This window comes from Callorhinus ursinus, unplaced genomic scaffold (genome assembly GCF_003265705.2).
Source record: "Callorhinus ursinus isolate GAN/ISIS: 27379988/994484 unplaced genomic scaffold, GSC_fseal_2.0 scaffold63, whole genome shotgun sequence".
Classification (NCBI taxonomy): Eukaryota; Metazoa; Chordata; class Mammalia; order Carnivora; family Otariidae; genus Callorhinus; species Callorhinus ursinus.
The window spans coordinates 2,271,076-2,284,608 of NW_027397125.1; the positions used below are offsets into that span (position 1 = coordinate 2,271,076).

The 13,533-nt window shown below is 46.5% G+C and overlaps 1 long non-coding RNA gene across 2 annotated transcripts in view; it reads left to right on the plus strand.

Moving 5' to 3' along the window:
- LOC141371272 (uncharacterized) overlaps positions 1–13,533 on the plus strand; it is a 39,014-nt gene that overhangs the window by 5,927 nt on the left and 19,554 nt on the right. The window contains exons 2-3 of one of the 2 annotated variants that reach the window (XR_012376089.1): positions 3,255–3,395; positions 3,602–3,747. This is a non-coding gene — a long non-coding RNA (uncharacterized lncRNA). The remainder of the gene's footprint in view (positions 1–3,254; positions 3,396–3,601; positions 3,748–13,533) is intronic. The other variant, XR_012376088.1, reaches the window with a different exon arrangement.

Here is a 13,533-nt window from a genome sequence, read left to right on the forward strand (position 1 = left end):
CACACACACACACACACACACACACACACACACACACACACACACACCCCCTTGGTCACAAATCTGAAAAGTAAACTAGTAAAATCAACCTTCTGAAGTTCTCAAGTGAATTACTTTAAAAATATCTGAAAGGCAATAAAATTGCTTTTCTTTGGATGGGCAGAGTGGCATCCACTATACTCTTTCTCCTTTTAAACTATGTACAAATATTTATTTTGTTCTTTACCCAGTCCTTGAAAAACTGGCAAATTTCCCAGAAAGTGAAAATCGGAGGCAAAATGTCCACACACACACACACACACAAGGATGGGAAAATAACCTAAGCAACATTAGCTCTGCCATCCTAGCCATCTAACAGTAACACAATCACTAGTAGGAAGAGTGTGGTATTTTCATCTGCAGCGGCCCCAATCACTTGAAGGGAAAAAAAGAACAATGGTTAGCCTGCTGACTATACCTTGACCCAGTTTAACCGGCCACTCGGGCAAGGTTTTAGATTAATTTAGATCAAGAATCCACCAGAACAATGGCTGGCCTATCCTCCAGATTCTGACCTTGAGTCACCTGTGTGTTTTGGCAGTCTGGGGGACATATTTTGGCCATTTAGGGCAAAACGATGTGGAAGCCCCTAAAGGACAAAGGATGTAGACCAAAAGGAAAATGGCCATGCCAGAGAGTGAGCCAAACTCACGTCAGGAAGGGAAGAAGAGACCTTGAAACCCCTCACAGGATTTTTCTTGAAATGCAAGAGGTGGTGAATCTTCTAGAAAGTTAAAGCCACGCCTGGCAGCGTGCATACAGGCAGTTGAGTTGACAGAGCTCAAGGTCTCCGTGACTTTGCAACAGAATTACCTGGTAATCTTGCTTTAAGGAGGAACTAATCTTACACGGTTTCTGTACTGATTTCCCGCAGGCAAATGCCAGATGAATCTTGTTTTAACCTTACTGTTTTCTCAGATACAAAATGTTCAGGAAGGAGGGATCTGTGTTCAGCCCCCAGGTCCAGATTATCCTGATCCTTGTGTATTGTGTAGTTGTCTGCAAATTATTAATGCCAGAATTGATTGGGGCGGGGGGAGGAGAGGGAGAGAGAGAGGAGCCAATTCCTAGCAGCTCCTACCTGACACGGTATAGTGTCAAAAGCCCCAGGATGCAGGAGACAACAGCGTACTTTCAATGGCAGTCCGTAACAACCAACAGCACCCAGCCTGCTGGGAAGCCTTTTCATCCAGGCTGGGAAAAAAAATCCATTTTTAGACGTAGATTTTGCTTTCCTGGGGCTGTTTGGAAAGTGTGAGGGCAGCCCTTCAGGGCCCTGTTGATCCCCAAGCAGGCAAAAGAGGGGCTGCTCTCCCGCCAGTTCTAAACTCTGGTTAGTTTCCAGGCGGCCCAAGGAAGCCCTTCTGCCCACCATGTGTTCCAGGGGCTGGGACCCTCCCCTCCCCCACCGGCAAGGCGGATGGCAGGCCCTGTAGATAGTCCTCCAAGCAAAACTCTTTGTGGAATGCACAAAAGAAAAAGGCATTACCAGTGAAGAGAATTAACATAAATCATTAAGGACCATGAAATCTAGACACATATTTACAGTAAATCATGTTCTCTTGAATAGTTAAACTTTCTGACCGTTCTATGGGGGAAAGCTTCTACCAGACTAGTTACTGGCCCTTTGTTCCTTCTCCTTGAGAACAAGAACTGAAAACAATTCGAGAAAGCATTGTATTAATGCCTTGGCACTGGCTATTCCGTAACATCTCTCTCCAGAGCACACAGACCTTACTAGGACCTGATTGCCAGCTGATTGTCAGCTTCTCTGAGAGGGGGCTCTAGAAAACACTGTTTTCTGCAATCTCCGTAAGCTCAGTAACTCAGATCTTCATGAAAAATACTATTATTGTCATTGCTGTTACTGTGGAAATGTTCTTTCTGGAAGAAACCCTATTTGAACTAGAAGCACACCGTGCTTTTAGGTTTAATTTAATTTCTAGGTTTAAAAATTGCTATTGCAAACCAATCTGCCTACTGCCATACTTTTGAAATTTGCTGTGATAGGCAGAAGGAAAGCAGGAGGAACTTGAAATGTGATTTTCCTGCAGTCGTACAGAGGGCTACAATAATGATACCAGGGGGCTAAACTTTCAACTCCATTTCTGTTAACCAGTGAAGGCGCAAGACTATTTATTGGTTAATGGCTCCATGTGTTGGCAATTCATGCCTCAAAATGAGCTAACACACACAAAAAAAGTGTCATTTCAAAGGAAAGACAAGTGATGGAGATAAGGGAGCCAAAGGGTGATTTTGCAGGCAGAGCTAACCTGTTACAGAACTGGACCACTACTGGTTCTGATAACGCTGGTTCTAGACAGCCGCCCCAATGGGCGCTCCTCACAAGGGTCAGAAACTATTGCATGTGACTTCTTAGCAGGCCTATTTAATTACAGCATGTCAATGTCCTTGATGTAAGCTCTTCAAGGGAGGAATTGCTAGCATCCAGCGTTCGTGGAATTGTGCTGATACGTTTCAAATTCTTTTTTATTTTAAACCCTATTAAGAGCAAGAGAGCCTACCCTGATCAGACAATCAGGACACGAAAGAAATAATTCATGCTTGCGGAAGCCATAACATGTAATTTGCAAAGGCACTGGTAACTGAACGGAAAACGACACAAAATCAGGTGAAAAACAAACCAAAAATGTTTCAACCCAAGCCCCCTCAGGCCTTGATGTGTTGTTACACATCCCCTTTCCTAAGCGAACACTGCTGTGCGTCACCATGGAGTTCAGAAGGAAAAGACTCTTGCAAATTGGGAAAACATTTGCTTAAATGGATGATCTGGTGAATGAAATGTAGGCTCTCCCATCCTACACTTGCCAGCAATGTGTCAGCTGGAGAGGGCGACCTTATTCTTTAACTATAAACCAGAGCACTTGTGACAGGGAAAGGGGACACTATTCATAATCGTAACAGGACAAGATGCAGAAACCACGACTGTCCCTGGCTGGGCAGCACAGATGGTCACCTATGCGTGGCCCAAGATAAGCCCCATGTGCTCCTCAGGTTTCCAAATGCAAAATGAGCATAAGTAATGCTGTTCAAGGTTCCCTACGAGGAGCTTTAAGCATTAATTAAAGGTGTGAACCTCGTCCGAGCTGTTTCACAAGCCCCATTCCCAATCTCACATCAGAGAATACAAATTCCACCATATGATATTCTGTATGATTCACCCATCCAAACAGAATTTTTCTTTCTGCGTTAAGGGCAAAGATCTCACAGATGTGACCAGAGAACCATTTATATCTCCGGCATTCTCTCCAGAGGGTAACCAATCTTCCTGATCTTACTGGAGTCCTTAAAACCCCAGCTGCTCTGAGGAGACCGGGCCACACAAGGAAGAAGAAGTGAGTCGGCCGAAAGCTTCCCCCACTACTCTAGTCTATTTCGATGTCTTGGAACTTTCTTCCCCTACCCCATAAAACTCTTCAGGCCATTATAACTAGGAACTACCCTCAGATCCAATGTGTTAATGCTTTAAACGTATTTGCTTGCTTTTCAAGAGAATCCATTGATGTTCATTTTTATCGGGGTTTCTTTTATCTCTTTTAAGATGGAAGATGCTGGAAAGCAAAGACCACGTCTGCCAAACGGTGTAGCCGGAGCTGCAATGTGTGAAGCATGTCATGTGAAGCATGTCAGAAACCAGCGCTCAGCTCTGACTCGGGTGGGCACTTGCAGACCAAGTCTGGATCCCAGGTGGCAACTTTTAAGTATTGCAACTTGTATAGATAGGTTCACCCCTTGCATCCCAGAGCTGGCTAAACCATGACATCTTCTATTGAGTTCTTAAAGGCCCAGGGTGGAGCCCACGAGAATGTGAGCGCTCCCACAGATACCAGCACCCTGCTTGTTCCTTGCTTTACCCAGTGGTGCTAGAGTGAACCCTTTCATTAGAGAGTATTTGGTGAGGCCTCACTGGGGAGGCATTTCCCTGGCCAACTTCTGCCCTTGGGCTTCTCCACATGCCCTGCAAAGCTGTAGTGAGCTGTTGGGGGGAGCAGATACTATGGGGAACCAATCACAGGGCCAGAAAATTGGGATCAAATGTTAACTTCTATTGCCCTCTCCCATTTTGCAGATGAGCAAACTGAGGCCCGGAGAGTTAACGCCAGTCAGCCTCCCTCGTCAGCCATCACTCTGTTGAATTTGTTTCATGCTTAGGATCTTTTGTACTCTTTTCTCACAACTACCCTAGGGGACCCTTCAATTATTCTCATTCCTTTTGCTCTATTGCAATGGACAATACAGTCACGGTTGGTCCAGGGGAGAATAGACCTATTTTCTAAAATCCCTCTCCCCTCAACCATAGGATTGGGTCTGGTATTGTTTCGGGGTCTTTGCTGAACAGGCCACAAGGCATTAGGCATTCGTACCTTCTCTGCTCGTTGAGATGCGGCATGCGCTGGGTGTGATGGGTACGCTTACCCGTGTGCTGGTTCTATAATCCCACGGACAACCCAGGTACCTGGGGGCAGGGCTTCCTCCAGGAGGTGCGGCTGGGACCAGCCAGCAGAGAGAACGAAGGCGAGCCTGGACATGGTGTGATAGGGGAAAGAGCCTGTGAGGTGAGTGGGGGTACAGGCATGGTCCTGTAGGCTGGGGGGGTTGGAGTACAGTAGAGGTGGGGCGTGGGGGCTATGACCTTGGTACAGCAGAAAGAGAAGTCTAAGACATGCCTCCTAGGGGCCTGAAGGGGGACTATTCTTCTTGCTGCCCCCTGAAGCCTTTGCTTTCCTTGCCCCCCACCCCCGAAACTCAAGAGCTCCTCGCCTTCCCTACCAGGCAGGGGAGAAACCTGTGCAACTGCACTGATTGTGTCTATATGCTTCTCTGCCAAGTAAACACTAACCTAGACTTTGTTTCAATCACGCACCTAGTTTTTTTGCTTTTTCATGTTTTCTTCAGTTCTTCGTTTTAGCGAGTAACAGCCACAAACGTTATCTGTGAGAGCCGCAGACAACAAAGAAGGGAAGGGTCAGTGCAAACCCACTGCCCTTCTATCTCACCCCCAGGAGGGGGGTGGGGAGGGGGACCCTGCAGGGGCAGGGGTGCTCGGAGGGCGGGCCGCTCTCCAGTTTCTCCACCAAGCCCCCCCCTCAGCCTCAGGTTTTATGGGCAATTCTTGAAAACCAATCATGGGCTTCAGAACTTAAGTATTTTTACAGTGATTTCATTTTTTCCCACCCCATTTGAGGAGAGGGGATAAGTTAGGTCCCTTTGCAGATGAAATAAAACAGTTTTAATAATGAAGGACCTAATTTCAGGAGCCAAGTGAGAGGAGGAAGAAGACTGGGGCCATTTACCAGCTGTCCTGTGGCTTTGCTTCTCCCCGCCCCAGGTGAATTCTGTGCTCCCCCGTGTGCTCCTAGAGCTTAACATGTTCTTTCCCGGGTTATACTGCTTTGCTTTTGAAACACATTCTTTCTCAAACTTTATAATTGCTCAACTGGGCAAGGTTTTAGTGGGATAAAATATTTAATTAGAGGTTGGGCCAAGTTTTCCACAACACTCTGTGAGGAGTCGAGCTTATGTGAAGCGACTGAGTTCATAAAAGCAAAAGAATAAGATGGTAAGTAGTTTCTACCTGCTCCTCCGCCCCAACACACACCTCCTTCCTTCCACACACACCCCCAACCCATGTGCGTCAGAACCCAAATCCTTGGGGCGCCTGGATGGCTCGGTCGGTTGAGCATCTGACTCTTGATTTCAGTTTGGGCCATGATTTCAGGGTCGTGGGTTCGAGCCCCGCGTCAGGTTCGACGCTCAGTGGGGAGTCTGCTTGAGATTCTCTCTCTCCTTCTGCCCTTCCCCCCCGCTTCTAGAATAAATAAATGAATCTTAAAAAAAAAAAAAAAAAAGCCCAAGACCCTAATAAGTTGCAAACTAGTGTAGTAAAGTAGGCCAAGGAGGAACTGATAAAATCTCCAGTGTGCCCTGCTCAGGAGCCCCTTCTGAGGAAGGGAGTGGGGAGCTAGAGCTCCCTGCTGGAGAGCTCAGGGAGCTCTGGGCTGAAGAGGGGCTCAGAGACCAGTCAGATCTTCCCTCTTCTTTCTTACAGAATTTGAATGAGGTGTAGAGAAAAAGGAGTTACGGTGACCAACAGGCCAGGTTTGCCCAGGACTTTGGGTGTTACCAGGATGCAGAAATTTCTTTTTTTTTTTTAAGATTTTATTTTTTTATTTATTTGGGGGGGGTGGGAGGGAGCACAGGCAGAGGCAAGGGGAGGGGAGGGGCAGAAGCAGACTCCCTGCTGAGCAGGGAGCCCAATATGGGGCTCAATCCCAGGACCCTGGGATCATGACCTGAGCCGAAGGCCGATGCTTAACCCACTGAGCCACCCAGGTGCCCGTGGATGCAGACATGTCTAAGCTAAAACCAGGAAAGTCCTGAGAAATCTAGGTGCAGGTGGTCACCCCAGATCCTGACAGTATGGCAGCCAAAGCAGAGCCCCACAAACAGGTATTAGCCAAGAGGCAGCAAGAGAAAGGGATGGGGGAAGGGCAGGTGAGAAAGGGAGGGAGGGGGAGTGCGAGCCCGCGCGCACTAACGATGGTAGAGAACGAAGCTGGCAGGGATGCAGCTGGGTGAGGGGCAAGCACAGGTTTCTGTTGGTTTCCCAGAGTGGCTCCAGCTCTATCCTCAATGTCAAAGGACCATGCCCATCTGCTCAAGAGGTCTGGGAAAGCCATTTCCTAATCTTCCTGCTTCCTCATATAAATAATAACCCCACCTATGGGTAGGCCTAGTCCTTGTCATCTGAGGAGGTCACGGCCTGTGAAAAGCAGGACACTCAAGTGGAGAGTTTGCAGAATCACTTCTGAGATAAATAATAAATATGGTTCATCTTCAAAACACAATGTTCTTTGGCCTACCCTTTTCAAGATTTAAACTAAATAGTTCATAACTGCCTTTGCTTGCAGGTTTTTCCAGTAAAGTGATTTATTTCAACACATTCCAAAACTTCTAAAGATAAATTAATGTAGACTGGATTCAGGAAAAGAAAAAAAAAACACTAAGGAAAAGGAAACTGAAAATTACCTTGTTCAGGTCAGTGTTTCTCAAACATCAGCAATTTGTTTTCTGATATCAAGTTGCTACACTTTATACTAGGATTGACATAATATTGACTCACTTAAAAAATTTAAGCTTTTTCTCCTTGATAGTATTGTTAAAATTATGGGTTCGATAAAACAGTGATATATCTTCTTACTTTTCTTATAGTATAGGAAGTACATAACTCTTTTTAAAAAGTAAAATATTTTGTTCTTGTCATTGCTTTATAAGACACTGCAGTCTGGAGAACATTGGCTTGGTGTTGGTAACCAATCCATCCATCCCATCATTCACTCACCCTTTCTTTTAAAAAAAATTATTGAGCACAGGGGACCCTGGCTGGCTCAGCTGGGGGAACATGTGACTCTTGATCTCACGGTTGTGAGTTCAAGCCCTGCGTTGAATGCAGACATTACTTAAAAATAAAATCTTTAAAAAAATTACTGAGCACTAATTTGCCACGCGAGGATGCTAAGGATGCTGGCATTAATAAGACAAGCCATAGGTATGTGAATGTTTATCATTGCCTGGTGTAGTATTTATCGGCTTATGCATGAGCCCCTCTCGTGAGATTGTGAAGTCACAAAGGAGTAAGACTAGCTTTGGTCATTTTGACACCCGAGCCCCTACCACAGCTCTGCGCGCACTGAGATGCCGAATAAATGTTTTTTGCCTGGTGGCATCAATGAAGGAATGATGAAACCATATAGACTAAGAAGATAATGTCTATGTTCACTTAATCAAAGAAAGAAGAATAGAGCTCTAGCTGAGATATAAACAAAAAGCAGAGAAGGAGGAGTGGCCACGTTGGTCAAGAACAGGAAAGCTTGGGAGAAAAGGTAACGTGTGGTCTCAAAGCACGAATAGAGTTTCACCAGGTGCATCCTTCAACCCAAGGAACCTCAAGTGCAAGGGCCAATACCTCCAGAGAGTATGAGTGGGGCGTATGTGTTTGGGAGTATGGGGAGAGATGGGTTGTGGCAAATAATGGCAGAAAGTAAAGACATTTTTAAAAAAAATTGATGATGGGGATCGGAACTGGCAGAAGATGGATAAAATAAGCAAGGGCCAATTTTGAGGGTTCTTGCATTTCAAATGAGAAGTCGAAATCGTACCCAGTAGGCGACGAGGAATGAGTGGACCAAATCTGTGCTTTAGGAAAATGATTCTGTTGGCAAAGTGTTGGCTGTACTGAATGGGGGGCAGGGGGAGGGCTGGAGGTGAGCAGCCGCGCCTTTAGTTAGGAGCTGTGATACACGCACTGTATTTCACGGTGTGTGTCTGCTGGGAGTCACAGTCAATGTCCCTCCCATTACTCCCTCCCGCCTTCCCCATGTATTTGCTCACAAGGGCAGGTGCCCTGCCACCTGCCACCCCGGTTTAAATATTCTCCCAAGTTCAAGCTTATCCTTTACACTCAAGTCCGAGGCACTTTTGCACAGAAATCCTGTGGACGATCAAACCAGCATCTATGTGTGTCCAATTAGAGGAAAAGATAAACATCACATGTGGCCTGGTGAGCTAAAAATAAAAAGATAACAACACAGAGGCAGGCAGCTAGGAATTAACAAAATGCTGTTTCATTCAGGTTCTCTATTTATGCAGAAACCACCTTATGCTCACACTCGAGCTGTGTGATCTTGGATGAGTGGTGATTTAACTTCTCTGGGCTTCTCTGGGCCCTGGGGTTTCTCATCTGTGAAATGAAGGCTCTAGGCTACAGACACGTGGACACTCCTCTCAATCATAACCTTCTGTCTCGGTTCTTCTAGAGCTTTGCGGAGGAGCCCGGTCCATATGGGTAAGGCAGGGGAACCCAGGCTGGGGACCGTTCCCTCCCCAAACAGTGCTGCCATCCCCTACCCCAACCTCACTAATGGAAGGGAAAAGAGGGTTACCTATGTTTATTCTGTGTTCTTCCTTCATACAAATCCCGACTGCATAGACAAGGTCTATGCTTGAAGGTCAGGGGAAGAACACGCTTTAGCCGCTTTGAGCTGCTACTATTTCTCAAAGAATGTCAGTGCGGACGGGGCACAGAGTCTGGAGTCCCAGCCCAAATCCTGGCCTCCAAGACCTTAGGGTTGCCGGGAGGAGGAAAGGAAGACCGTACCCAGCACATCCTTAAGTGCCGTGTAAGTGTGGTGAGTGAATAGAGAGCATAACAGGATAGGCGGTTCTATCCATGTCGGTCACCACATGACCCCCCACCCTCTACTATCCCAATGTGGGTCATGATCTCTAAGGGATCCAGATGTGTGATTAAAGCTGTTGGACGTAAGTCGGTAGTGCCATGGCTGGACAGATGCGCAAGGGCCCTTAGTATTCATCAGCTCACTCCCACGCGGTGATATGTCCTCTCCACTTCACAGGGTATTTATCTTGGCACTTTTATTCAATGTCTGCAGTGCTCTACACGAAAATAAAATGCAGTGACCTCAGTCATCTAAACATAATAGATCTGGATGAGGCATGCCCAGTGGCATGAAGTTTGCAAGACTGGTTGGGAAAGTTAAGTGTAGGAAGCATTGGCCAGGGAAGATCTTGCTCCCTCAGAAAGACGGCGGGGTGGGGGCGGGTTTGGGAATCCCCACTCTCACCCCATCAGTAACATTTCATGAGTGGGTGAATGAATGAATGAACCTTTGCAACCAAACTATTTCTTCTATGTGCAGGTTAAAATCCAATTGAACACAACGCCCAAAGGAAATTAGCCAGAGAATGCTACACAGCTGAGGGATGGGGGAGGGGTGGGCAGGAAGCCTCTGGAATCTGATGAGCATATTACAGTCAATACAGCTTCATGACATGTGTAGAATGGGGTTTGGTATCCTCTGGGCTCGGGTTTTATGAAGGAGAAAACGAAAACCAAGACAGCACAGAAGTCGATGTATGTGTTTGGACAGTCATTGAACAGGTCCACACACCAGTTCAGGGCACCCACAAGACACTAGCAGGGACAGGCAGAGAGGGATGATGGAGTGTTGGGGGGGTGTGGCTAGACAGGTGACAGTTCCATGCATTCGACGCACAGAAAGCTTGAACTTTATCCTATAAGCACTGTGGAGTCATGAGCAGGATAAAAACAGCAACGGTATGGTGGCATTTGTGTTTTAGATTAATTGGGTGGAGAATGGATTTGAAAGAAGCAGGAAAAGGGACTACACTCAAGTGTCCATTGTCCTAGTTCAGGAAAAAAGATGTGAGAATCTGAACTAAGGAGCTGGGGAAAATGAAAAGACGAGGCAGATTTGAGAAATACTCAGGAGGTAAGCTTGGAATGGTGTACAGATTAATAGAATCTGGGGTGGCAGAAGTTGGGAAGATGACCCCATGCAGCTAAACAGCCTCAGATGACACATCAACATCTCACCGAGGTTTTTAGGTGGATTTAGTTTGGTCAGTCCTACCACTAATAGACCAAACTATTTCCAAAACAACTTCGTTGCCCAGACAGGTTACTGTTGGTGTATTCTTTTAATGTCAGGAATGACATTGCACATTCTAGGAAAACAAAAAGAAGTTAGTATTTTGCCAAGCCTCTCCTTTTTCCCATAAAGTTAGGAATGAATGGTTCTAGGCCCATGGCATTAATTTTGTACTATATGCAATCTGATTGATTACTATGTGCAAAATTGTAAAGAGCTGTCAAGAAGTCCAAAGACCATTTATCAAAGAGACATTGTATGTATGAGTAATAAAGCAAAGATGTGGCAGAAAAATTAAAACTGTGTTACTCATGTAGAACCTTTTACAAATCTAAAATTCCTGTGCCTAGCGATGTGTTCAATTGGCCTTAGGTACAATGTCTAGAACTCTGCCAAGTCCTTGGTTTAACTCCAAATCATCATGAAGTATGTTGTTATGTTTTAGGTGTCATGCCCAGCACCTAGCACAGTGCCTGGCCCACAGTTGGCACTCCAGGAACTTTTTCTGGTAAATGAATGAAAGTAAAGGTAACCGTGGACAGATTCAGTCCTTGGGAGGTGGGGGGTGTGGGGGGTGGGGGGTGGGTGGGTGGGTGTCAGAGACCTGGCCCTGGAGCATGCTGAAGAAGCAAGAGGGCCACAGGAGAACAGCAAGCATTCTCCATCTCTTTCCTGGACCCAAGTGCCTCTTAGGCTGGGTTTAGGATCCACCTGCATCTGCACCTGCCCCTTCTAGTCTCTTCCTTAATCACTTCACTTCCTGAGAGTCAAAGCAGTCCCAGGGGAGGACAGAGTTGAAGTAGGAACTCAAATGCCTGTTTAGGCTTTCGGCCACTAGAGGGCGAGAGAGTCAAAAGCCTGCTTCTGAATGTCAATGCAGCTCCGCAGGGCGGACACTTCCAGGCTTCCTATGTAGCATCCTTAGCATTTCCTTTTACTAATAGTCCCCCCAATCCTTGGTACAGCAGGACTTGTAGTACAATTTCACCCCTGAAAAATTGGAAATGTCCACCTTTGGCAATCCTTTCCTATTTTTTTTCCTAATAATAATTTTAAAACGAAGACAGAGAACAATCAGGCAAATTTCCTAAGACTGACCAAGCAGGACTTGGTAAGGCCACTACCTTGAACTGGCAGCACCTGTGCAATCGCTCCAAAGCTGTGAGTCCAGATGCGCAGCTTAGAGCAGCCAGGAGGTATGCCCGGAGTCCCTATGCATCAGGTAAGGGCACCAGGTAAGATACAGCATGCCCAGTTAAATCTGAGTTTCAGATAAATAATGAATAATTTTTAAATATAAACGTCCTCCAATCAGGGAGGTAATCTGTTATTTTTATTTGCAAAATCTGGCAATCTTCCCTGCATGGGGCCCTAGGGTGCTTGTTTTTCCTGGAAAACGTCTGGTGACATTCACAGTTCCGCCTTCCCTCACTCCATCTCCCGCGTTTGGAACATTCTAGCATTCCAGTGTAGTGTGTATGGGATGGGATGGGTGATTTTCAGAGGGTGCCAGAAGGGAGGGGACACATTTGAGTCCCCTGGTGGGGAGGGGGGGCTCACTCCGAAGGTTCCTCTGCATGAAAGCAAAAGCAAGGTTGGAAAACACTACTCCAGATTACCAGCCCCTTGGGGGCGGGGCGTGGATTGTGTTTGTTGCTCTTCTTTGTGTCTTCTCTGCCTAGGACTCAGACTAGCTCCCAGCAGAAACTCAGCACAGTTACGTATTTTTTGCAAAGCCCTAACTCTTAGCGCCGCACGCCTCTCCTCCTTTTCCCTCCCTGCTTCTCCATTTCTTCACCTACACCGTGGAGGAGAACGCTCATTTGATGACTTGCTGTCATCAGGTTTTCTGCTCCCTCTGCCCTCTGCAGAGAGCAGGAAGTCACAAAATTGGGAAATGCTGTGAAGCCCACAGTGTACACAGTGCTGATGATCCCAGAGGGATAAAATGGGTAGAGAGAAAGAACAGGTATGTTAAGACTGGGGCCCCTGGGTGGCTCCGTGGGTTGAGCATCTGCCTTCGACTCAGGTCGTGATCTTGGGGTCCTGGGACTGAGTTCCATGTTGGGCTCTCTGCTCAGTGGGGAGTCTGCTTCTCCTCACTCTCCCTCTGTACTCTCTCTCTCTCAAATAAATAAATTAAATTAAATTAAAAAAAAAAAAACACAGGTTGCCTGTGCTAAGGACCAAGTGAGATCGATAGACACCACATTTGAGAATTGAGCTCTGCTCAATTAGAGGGTGAAAGGCCAGGATTGGCAGGGAAGTTTCACAGAAGGGTTGGCAAGTTATTTATAGTCTCCTTGGAGATGATTTTTAATAAAAACAAATAGCCAAGTATATAGCACTTCTTCCTTCAGTCCTTCAGAAACATTTGTTGAGGGTGTCTTCTGTCCCAGGTCAACTAGGGAATGATGCAGGTCAAGCATGAAATGTCCACAGTTTAATTGTAGTTGCTCACAACAAATGATCGAGTTGGCAGGGGGGCACTCATTTCCCATTCCTTGACCTTCCAGAAGGACAGATTTCCCCCCAAACCTTCTTACCCCTCCCCTTACCCTTTCCAAGAAGGGCACAGTCCAACTCACTCTCTCTCTCTCTCTTTCTGTCTCTCTCTGGGCCACCAGGTTGGGAGGCCTGTAGGGGTCCACATGTGTCTGGAACAAGTAAGAAAGTTAGCTTAGGGTTGCCTGGGTGGTTCAGTTGGTTAGGCGTTTTGCCTTTGGTTCAGGTCATGATCCCAGAGTCCTGGGATGGGGGGGAGCCCCGCATGTCATTGGCTCCCTGCTCAATGGGGAGCCTGCTTCTCCCTCTCCCTTTGCCTCTTCCCCCACTCGTGCTCTCTCTAATAAATAAATAGAATCAGAAAGAAAGAAAGAAAGAAAGAGAGAGAGAGAGAGAGAGAGAGAAAGAAAGAAAGAAAGAAAGAAAGAAAGAAAGAAAGAAAGAAAGAAACTTAGCCTAAGTCTGGGGTGTACCCTACTGTTCCCCTGACCCTAAA